The sequence below is a fragment of the Arachis hypogaea genome, chromosome 2, assembly GCF_003086295.3.
Source record: "Arachis hypogaea cultivar Tifrunner chromosome 2, arahy.Tifrunner.gnm2.J5K5, whole genome shotgun sequence".
In the NCBI taxonomy this organism is placed as follows: Eukaryota; Viridiplantae; Streptophyta; class Magnoliopsida; order Fabales; family Fabaceae; genus Arachis; species Arachis hypogaea.
Window position 1 is genome coordinate 94,783,530 of NC_092037.1, and position 10,739 is coordinate 94,794,268.

At 34.6% G+C, this 10,739-nt stretch overlaps 2 long non-coding RNA genes across 3 annotated transcripts; both read right to left on the bottom strand.

The window, feature by feature from the left end:
* Positions 1-601: 601 nt before the first annotated feature.
* Positions 602-3,521, bottom strand: LOC112752133 (uncharacterized). The gene is made up of 4 exons (XR_003814199.2): positions 2,889-3,521; positions 2,653-2,806; positions 2,398-2,535; positions 602-851 (listed from the first exon to the last, which is right to left on the bottom strand). It is a non-coding gene; the product is annotated as an uncharacterized lncRNA (long non-coding RNA).
* A 3,724-nt stretch (positions 3,522-7,245) lies between these two features.
* On the bottom strand, positions 7,246-10,098 carry LOC112752112 (uncharacterized). 2 transcript variants are annotated; one of them, XR_003176558.3, is made up of 4 exons: positions 9,488-10,098; positions 9,252-9,405; positions 9,033-9,134; positions 7,246-7,496 (listed from the first exon to the last, which is right to left on the bottom strand). It is a non-coding gene; the product is annotated as an uncharacterized lncRNA (long non-coding RNA). The 2 variants fall into 2 exon arrangements; XR_003176570.3 differs by lacking the exon at positions 9,033-9,134.
* Between the last annotated feature and the right edge of the window lie 641 nt (positions 10,099-10,739).

Here is a 10,739-nt window from a genome sequence, read left to right on the forward strand (position 1 = left end):
TGAAAGCGAGTTTGTTCTCGGATTAATTGAAAGCCGAATTTATTTTCGGATTGGTTCATTGATCGATTATGAGATGTGAAATATTATGATACATAAAAGTAAAGCAATTCGAATGTATAAAGTGCATACTTTATAAAAAGTTACGACAGATTAAAGTTTGGTAAGAGGTATTAGATAAAATCTTAAACAAGATTGTTGAGATTGGTTCAAAAATTTGAATGTAAATCAAGTTTTATGAACCTGAGGGAGTAGGAATTATTTTACTCGTCCCCACAGACGGTGTCAATTGTTTTTGTGTGAATGAACTTCCGAGGCATATCTCGCCTTAGAGGAAATTGAACTTGCTCTTCATCTCCAAAGGATGTATACTTCAGCAAGAAGAACAAGGAAGTGGGTACCTGCAAAAGACACTCTGACGTTCAAGTCAGTAAGTGTTTAAGAGGTATAAGAATAATTCTATGAATATAGAATGTTAAATGTAACACCCTCACTATCAGAAGTCACGTTTTCGGCTGCGCTACTCTGATAACAAGAAGTATTACGACTACTTTATATACTAAATATTAAAATAGGAGCCTGTGACTCGACATTGTATCGCTGATTTCTTTGAAAAACCGAAAACAAATACTTTATCTTAAGGAAATACAAGCAGACATAGATTCATATACAAGACTCCTTACATAAAATCTCATAATATAATATACATATAAAACATACAACTCCTATCCCTCTTACAAATTTGTAATAACAAAGACAAGGGAAAAAATAATCTAATTAACACAACAACATATAAACCAAATGCAGTATAACTCTTCTTAATGCCTCTTCATCTGGTTCCTGAAAAGGTAAAGCTGTAGGGGGGTGAGAACCTAACCACATGGTCTCACCACGGAGTTTCAAAGTTGTCATAAGAAGATATTCAATAAGAAAACTGTTTCAAATTCAGTGACTATCGTTGCCTTATGAATCCTTTTAAAATCCAACAGCTAATCATTTAAAACATTTTCAAAGAAACAATGTTTAATATTTTCAGAAATCCAAAGTCTTCCTTTTCTCATAAGCAAATCTCAATGAGAAACTAACCACGCAATCAAACAACACAATCATTAATTCAGCACCTAAGTCCATTCTCAAATGTAACACGCCAGGACAAACACAAGCAAGACAGACAAGGAAAGCACAAGTAGGAAGCAGTTACAGCAAATAGTTCAAGTAGCAGTTAAGAACAGTTTAGCAATTAGGCAAACCAAAACAAGTTCAAACCCAAGCAAAGCATACAGATGCATATGATGCATGCCTGTCCTATGGCTGACGAGGCTCATCTGTCGGTTATCCAGCCAACCCGACAAGTCTGAATTGTACTTAGACTGTCCCCCGACATACATCCCCAAGAGTCTATGCATAGCTTTTTCTCAAATAATCAATATTACTCAATGGGGGTAACATTCCCGGGAATTTATATAGTGTCCGGTCACACACTTACATCGTAGGGTCAACAGAGTATCGAGTTTTCAACTTGGTACACGTGGTGGCAAGCCACGACACTTAATCCAGGGAACCTCGTATCTCAAGATATTTCAAATTCATAAGCCATATAAACAATTCATTCATCATTCATCAATATCTAAGCCATTTTCAATATCATCATCATTCATCAATCCATATCCCATTTCCAAATTCATTCTAAAATCATATTTCAAATCAATCCTCATCATCCTTCTTTCCGTTAATCAACAATCTCAATCCAAAACATAATTCTTTCTTTTCTAAATAAATCAATCTTAAATAAATAACGTTTAAGAACTAAATCTTTTTAAACAATTACTTCAACCAAAACTTCCAATTTTATAAAATTTCGGCAGCATTTCCTTTAAAATTCGGGCACTGCCACCCTATTCAGGTCCCATCCAAACATTTCTCAAATCCTTTCTCAACCATTTCCAAATCTCAATCACTTTCCAAAATTCAACCAATTCCAGTATCAAAGTAGTTTCAAAGCGAATCAGTGCCCATAATAAATCTCTTTTTAAAATTAACCCAGCTCAAATACTAAATCATTTATAAAGTCATTTACAAAGTCACTAACTCAAAATTAAATCATTTCCAAAGCTAATTCAGTTTCATATTCCAAATCATTTCCAAATCCAATTCCTTTATATCATCAAAAATAGCTTCAAAACCAAGAAAAGCCATTTTTTATAATAATCAACCAAATAACCTTTCAAACTAATTTCTTTTCAGCAATCACAAACTACTCAAGCAATCAAGCAATCAGTCAATCAGTCCAGCAAACAACCACATTTATAAGACAATCATAATCACAGACATATGTTTCTCACACTAATATCTATTTATAACAACTCTGTAAGATAAAATAAATTTTAAGAAAACCCCTACCTCGACTAGCTGAATTCAAGAATCAAAGGCGACAAACCCACTTATTCCAAATTAACAGCAACAGCAGCAATGGCATTAGAATCAGCAGTATTAACAGCAGCAACATCAAATTTGATGGAATCAAACGCGGAAACAACTCTAAAAATTCAAGGCAATACCAACAATAAAATGGAATTAAAATCGTAACAAACAGATAAACGAGACCAAGGCAGTTCAGAGTATAAAAGTGAAACAGAGTCAGGAGACAGGCTAGACCTAGGGCAGTGACACTGAACTTGAATTTGAATTGGGGCAAGTCAATAGCATCGGTAGCAACGGTAGAACTGGCAGTAGTAATTCCAGTCACCCCAGCAGCGACAACTCTTTCAGAGCATCAACCATCACAGTCCACAGTTGCAGCAGCTTAATCCTAAAACATCAACGTCTTAAACTTCTCAATCAACGGATAACATGACAATAGCAGTGGGGGTTCAGAAACAAAAATGACTTACGGTAATTAAGGAAAACAAGGAAAATGAAGCGTAGCAGTAGTAGCGCAGTGACTGCAACAGCAATAGGGAAAATGGTCTCCTTCCCCACCTCAGCTCGTGACTCCGGCGGCGGCGATGGCGGAGAGAGCAGCGGCGGCAGAAACCCCCGCAACGCCTTCTCTCTCTCCTCGCGTTGTTCTGTCTCTCTCTCTTCGCATCGGATTCTGCTTGAGGCTCAATAGCAGCTCGCAGCGCCGGTTCGACGGCAACGACTCCATGGCGGTCCGACGGCGATGGTGATGACGAGGTGCAGCGAAGCTGGCGGCGCACGGCGCGACGACGGTGGCGACGCTCCTCACTCGCGCGAGCTTCCCCTGCTCCGTGACACACTCTCCTCGCTCCTCCTTCATCGGCGAAGACAATGGCGCGACGAGCGGCAGTGACTCGCCGGCACGCTCTCCCCCTTTCTTCTCCCTCCTGATTCGCACCCTCTCCTCTCTTTCTTTCTTTCTGTGGATTTTTGGCTGCTGCTAAGTGTGGTGTTGTGAGTTTGTTTTTGGAAGAAAAGGAAAGGGGTATGGCGGCTGAAGGGAGTGGGGTAATTAGGGTTAAAGTTTTAGGAAGTGTTTAGCAAATTAGGGCTTTAATTTAGGACAAATATGAAATCAATAATTTATTAATTTTAGGTAAATTGAAATTTGGTAAATTTTAATAAAATTAAAGTATATTGTACAAATTTGAAATCTAATTTAATCTCTTAAAATTACTTTAAAAATACTACTTAATTATCAATTTACTAATCAGTTTTTAATCAAGTATTCTAATTTATAATTAGAAATAATATAATTTAATTTTCTTTTTTTTTTCTGAAATTTATGGGTCTTACATCCTACCCACCTTATAAAAATTTTCGTCCTCGAAAATTGATACAAAATAAAAGAGATTTTCATAGTACTCCTCTTGAACTTATTTAAAGAAAAGGCAAAAAGTTCTCAATATATATACATATAGTTTCAGATACCAGGATTTTCATATAAAAATATGAAGGGTATAAGTATGGTGTGAAACAAGGTTACAAGATAGGCTTGATGCATAAAATGATGTTTTAAACATGTGATGGTAAAACAAGGCGATAAAAGGTTACAAAACGGGTTAGGATTAAAACAACGTGCTTAACGTTCGCATTTGATCTCACACCATCTTCAGAGATTCAATTATTCAAACTTTAACTTAACTTATTCCCTCCATCCTCAATCGTACTTCTTCGAATAACTCATCTGAGGGTTTTCAACCTCATCAAACACTTTGTAAATCTTAATGGTCACAAACCCAACATCAACAAAATCCTTTCACATGAAATAAGATTCCACAACTCCCTGCAACGTCGTACATTTATAAATTTCACCTTTTGCGTCCACCAAACATACCCCAAAGAATTAATATGTTGTTTACTAAGTCCAATAGGTACACAAGATATCAAAACTAATCTCGAGTATACTCAGAAGGATAACAGACCTTAGAAAAGAAGGAAAAGTAGTAAGGATCGTGTTCGCGAGAATTTGAAAGAATTGTTGAAATCACAAGTGGACAAGGATAAATAAGTAATGAAGAATGTTGGAAAAAGGATCAACTGATAACTTTAAGGGTAACTCTTGAGTCGAAGGGATTCGATAGGATCAATAAGATGAAAAACAACACAATATTTTGAAACGAATTCAAACTGAATCAAAAAAAATATGAGGTTTACAGAAGAAGAATATCCAAACCAAAGACAAAGTTTATAGAACTCAAGAGTATGGTTTAAAAATATTTTTGAATGCATTGTTTGTAGAAAATGGAAAACTTAAGGAGAAATCATTTCATGTTCTAAAAGAGAAAATGGGTAACAAACATCCTTCAAAAGATTAATAAAAGCATAAATGTGGTATTATTTCAATATAAATTCAAGTGGAAATAGATTACACAAATTTTGTAAATGGAAAGATTAATTTGGCTAAGAGCAAAATTGTATTTTCTCTTCTTTTTCAAGCATGTATGAAAACTACAATCTTGTTGGAAGAAAACCCGACATAAAGTTTTACTCATAAAAGAAAAGATGATGCATTACAATCAAACAGGTTTAAATCACATACAGAAACTTTCAGAGTATAAGGTAAAGGAGTGTAGGCTGAATTGAAAGCGATTTTATTAAAATTTTAATAAACGGTTATATCGCCCCGAAACAAGTTCAAATCACATCAAAAAGAGGCACTGCTCAAGTAAGACAATTCAAAGTCAGGGACAACTTTGCATAAGAATAAATCAAAACTTGTTTAAAAAGGTTTAAAACAAAACTCCAGTAATATACTTGAAGTCACAACTTTATAAGGATGTTCAATAATATTAAGATGCGCTAAAAAGGAACTCAATAACTTAAAAAGTTGATTCAAAACTTAAATTTCTTCAAAAGAATTCAAAACTTCTTCAAAATGGTTCAAACCACCAACAAAAAAGAATGGTCAAAAGTCATGAAGTATGCCGGAAGGAAGAATTAAAATGCAAATAGGAAAGAATTTTAATTTCAAAGAACTCCAATAAAAATCATAGAGAAAAACAGGACAATTGTTTACAAAATTCAAGAGAATCATCAAAAACGTAAATATTACGTCATGTTAAAACAAATTTAAGTTGAACTAGATTATGCAAGATTTGTGAAATGAAAATTAGTTATGCTAAGGATAAAATTTTTCATCGAAAACTTTGAAAGACTTTTTAGATAATCAAATAAGAATTTGCATAAAAACATAAGCTAGGAAATCAAGTTGTAAACCTAAGAAGGAATTTTGAATTTAAGAATTTCAATATGAAAAATCGAGAGGAAGAACGGTACTTTTATTTAAACCGGATTTGAGCTGAGGGAAAAAAGAAGATTAAAAATCAATGGTAGCGTTTACAAAGAATGGATAATCTAAAGAAGGAATGAATTCATTTTCTCATGGAAATACAAAAGGTTTAAATAAGGTATTACATCAAAACAATCGTAGTTAAAATAAAATATGCAAAGTTTGTAAAATGAAATTTAATTGGGCTATGAATAAAATTTTATTTTATTTTGCTTTAATATTTTATTATTTATTTATTTATTTATTTATTTATTTTTTTTATTTTTTTGAGAATCTTGAAAGATACTCGGATGTAAAATCACATAAGAGTACGTTTAAAAACTGTGATAAGGTTGAAAATAAATCAAGTTGTAGTTAATGAAGGAAATGCAAAGTAGAAATTGTTTTCTATAGAAGAATAGGTGAAGCTTTACAGATAAACAGATTTAAACCATATAAAGAAATTTTAGAATCCATGTAGAAAAGTATATGCTAAACTTAAAAGTAATCTTATCCAAAAATTTGAAAGATGATTGGGAAACACAATTAAGTAAGAAAAAGATCAATTCAAAACTTTTCCAATCCAAAATGAGCTTAGATTACGTCAAGGAGATACACAGATTACGTAGAGAAATTCAAGGTCAGGATTTTTATGATGCCGAGAATTTGGAAGGTAATCAAGAATATGGTAAGTTTAAGGTATACATTAGACATGAAGCAAAAGTATCAATTTACATAGTTAGCTTAGTTCGAATCATAATTTTCAAGGTTCAAATCGCTCAGGATTTAAAGATTATGCATTATGCCAAAACAAGTTCAAGTTCAGATCAATGAGCACAGGATTCTTGAAGAAGAATATAATCAATGGTAAAGACAGATGTTTTTAAAAGACTCAAACAAATTCTTAAGAATACAATCAAATAAGATTATGGACGAATAATGAAATACGGTTGGAGAATGATCAATGATGGTTCAAGAAAGGAATCCGAGTCAAAGAACTTCAATGAGGATAATAAACCAAAAAGAAACGATATGCCAACCTAAGCGACGTAAACAAAAATCATAAATCGAAACCAAGCACGAAAAGAGAACCCTAGCATCCACGAACCACGTGACTCGCATTACCCATTACTTATCAATTCCTTTTCGCCTATAATAATCTATTAACTTTCCCGTTCACATGAGCCATCAACATTAAGTTGGCCAGACTTAACATCAACAGATATGCAACGGTAAGCTAACAGTGTTAATTAATAGGCAGTCATGTGCATAAAATTCTAATTCTTGTTACTTGGACAAGACCTACAATATGACAGACACTCAGAGAATGCAATGAAGCATGGTCAATCCATCCCCAAGGCTCTAATTAGGATGAACTGCTTTGATACCATAATGTAACACCCTCACTATCAGAAGTCACGTTTCCGGCTGCGCTACTCTGATAGCAAGAAGTATTACAACTACTTTATATACTAAATATTAAAATAGGAGCCTGTGACTCGACATTGTATCGCTGATTTCTTTGAAAAACCGAAAACAAATACTTTATCTTAAGGAAATACAAGCAGACATAGATTCATATACAAGACTCCTTACATAAAATCTCATAATATAATATACATATAAAACATACAACTCCTATCCCTCTTACAAATTTGTAATAACTAAGACGAGGGAAGAAAATAATCTAATTAACACAACAGCATATAAACCAAACGCAGTATAACTCTTCTTAATGCCTCTTCATCTGGTTCCTGAAAAGGTAAAGCTGTAGGGGGGTGAGAACCTAACCACATGGTCTCACCACGGAGTTTCAAAGTTGTCATAAGAAGATATTCAATAAGAAAACTGTTTCAAATTCAGTGACTATCGTTGCCTTATGAATCCTTTTAAAATCCAATAGCTAATCGTTTAAAACATTTTCAAAGAAACAATGTTTAATATTTTCAGAAATCCAAAGTCTTCCTTTTCTCATAAGCAAATCTCAATCAGAAACTAACCACGCAATCAAACAACACAATCATTAATTCAGCACCTAAGTCCATTCTCAAATGTAACACGCCAGGACAAACACAGGCAAGACAGACAAGGAAAGCACAAGTAGGAAGCCGTTACAGCAAATAGTTCAAGTAGCAGTTAAGAACAGTTTAGCAATTAGGCAAACCAAAACAAGTTCAAACCCAAGCAAAGCATACAGATGCATATGATGCATGCCTGTCCTATGGCTGATGAGGCTCATCTGTCGGTTATCCAGCCAACCCGACAAGTCTGAATTGTACTTAGACTGTCCCCCGACGTACATCCCCAAGAGTCTATGCATAGTTTTTTCTCAAATAATCAATATTACTCAATGGGGGTAATATTCCCGGGAATTTATATAGTGCCTGGTCACACACTTACATCGTAGGGTCAACAGAGTATCGAGTTTTCAACCTGGTACACGTGGTGGCAAGCCACGACACTTAATCCAGGGAACCTCGTATCTCAAGATATTTCAAATTCATAAGCCATATAAACAATTCATTCATCATTCATCAATATCTAAGCCATTTTCAATATCATCATCATTCATCAATCCATATCCCATTTCCAAATTCATTCTAAAATCATATTTCAAATCAATCCTCATCATCCTTCTTTCTGTTAATCAACAATCTCAATCCAAAACATAATTCTTTCTTTTCTAAATAAATCAATCTTAAATAAATAACGTTTAAGAACTAAATCTTTTTAAACAATTACTTCAACCAAAACTTCCAATTTTATAAAATTTCGGCAGCATTTCCTTTAAAATTCGGGCACTGCCACCCTATTCAGGTCCCATCCAAACATTTCTCAAATCCTTTCTCAACCATTTCCAAATCTCAATCACTTTCCAAAATTCAACCAATTCCAGTATCAAAGTATTTTCAAAGCGAATCAGTGCCCATAATAAATCTCTTTTTAAAATTAACCCAGCTCAAATACTAAATCATTTATAAAGTCATTTACAAAGTCACTAACTCAATTAAACCATTTCCAAAGCTAATTCAGTTTCATATTCCAAATCATTTCCAAATCCAATTCCTTTATATCATCAAAAATAGCTTCAAAACCAAGAAAAGCCATTTTTTATAATAATCAACCAAATAACCTTTCAAACTAATTTCTTTTCAGCAATCACAAACTACTCAAGCAATCAAGCAATCAGTCCAGCAAACAACCACATTTATAAGACAATCATAATCACAGACATATGTTTCTCACACTAATATCTATTTATAACAACTCTGTAAGATAAAATAAATTTTAAGAAAACCCCTACCTCGACTAGCTGAATTCAAGAATCAAAGGCGACAAACCCACTTATTCCAAATTAACAGCAACAGCAACATCAAATTTGATGGAATCAAACGCGGAAACAACTCTAAAAATTCAAGGCAATACCAAAAATAAAATGGAATTAAAATCGTAACAAACAGATAAACGAGACCAAGGCAGTTCAGAGTATAAAAGTGAAACAGAGTCAGGAGACAGGCTAGACCTAGGGCAGTGACACTGAACTTGAATTTGAATTGGGGCAAGTCAACAGCATCGGTAGCAACGGTAGAACTGGTAGTAGTAATTCCAGTCACCCCAGCAGCGACAACTCTTTCAGAGCATCAACCATCACAGTCCACAGTTGCAGCAGCTTAATCCTAAAACATCAACGTCTTAAACTTCTCAATCAACGGATAACATGACAATAGCAGTGGGGGTTCAGAAACAAAAATGACTTACGGTAATTAAGGAAAACAAGGAAAATGAAGCGTAGCAGTAGTAGCGCAGTGACTGCAACAGCAACAGGGAAAATGGTCTCCTTCCCCACCTCAGCTCGTGACTCCGGCGGCGGCGATGGCGGAGAGAGCAGCGGCGGCAGAAACCCCCGCAACGCCTTCTCTCTCTCCTCGCGTTGTTCTGTCTCTCTCTCTTCGCATCGGATTCTGCTTGAGGCTCAATAGCAGCTCGCAGCGCCGGTTCGACGGCAACGACTCCATGGCGGTCCGACGGCGATGGTGATGACGAGGTGCAGCGAAGCTGGCGGCGCACGGCGCGACGACGGTGGCGACGCTCCTCACTCGTGCGAGCTTCCCCTGCTCCGTGACACACTCTCCTCGCTCCTCCTTCATCGGCGAAGACAGCGGCGCGACGAGCGGCAGTGACTCGCCGGCACGCTCTCCCCCTTTCTTCTCCCTCCTGATTCGCACCCTCTCCTCTCTTTCTTTCTTTCTGTGGATTTTTGGCTGCTGCTAAGTGTGGTGTTGTGAGTTTGTTTTTGGAAGAAAAGGAAAGGGGTATGGCGGCTGAAGGGAGTGGGGTAATTAGGGTTAAAGTTTTAGGAAGTGTTTAGCAAATTAGGACTTTAATTTGGGACAAATATGAAATCAATAATTTATTAATTTTAGGTAAATTGAAATTTGGTAAATTTTAATAAAATTAAAGTATATTGTATAAATTTAAAATTTAATTTAATCTCTTAAAATTACTTTAAAAATACTACTTAATTATCAATTTACTAATCAATTTTTAATCAAGTATTCTAATTTATAATTAGAAATAATATAATTTAATTTTCTTTTTTTTTTTCCTGAAATTTATGGGTCTTACATTAAACATAAAATAGAACTTATCATGTGTGTGTATATAATAATTCTATGAATATAGAATGTAAGACATGAAAATATAGTTTATCATTTATTCTCTATTGAGATATAGAAATTAGTGCCTTTTATAGGTATAGAGTTGATGAATAGAATTGATGTTATAATCGTTTGGTCATTAAAATAGAAATGATGGTCATTAAGTCGGTAATGAATATGTTGATTACAAGTAAAGAATGAATGATAATTAAGGTCGAGTTATGATTCATAATGCACAATAAAAATCAAGTTATAAAGTGACGAATTACAATTAATTATCTATTTCTCTAATTATAAAAGATTAGATCATTTGTATAGTTTTAATTAAATAAAAAAAATTTACTGATCCTCTA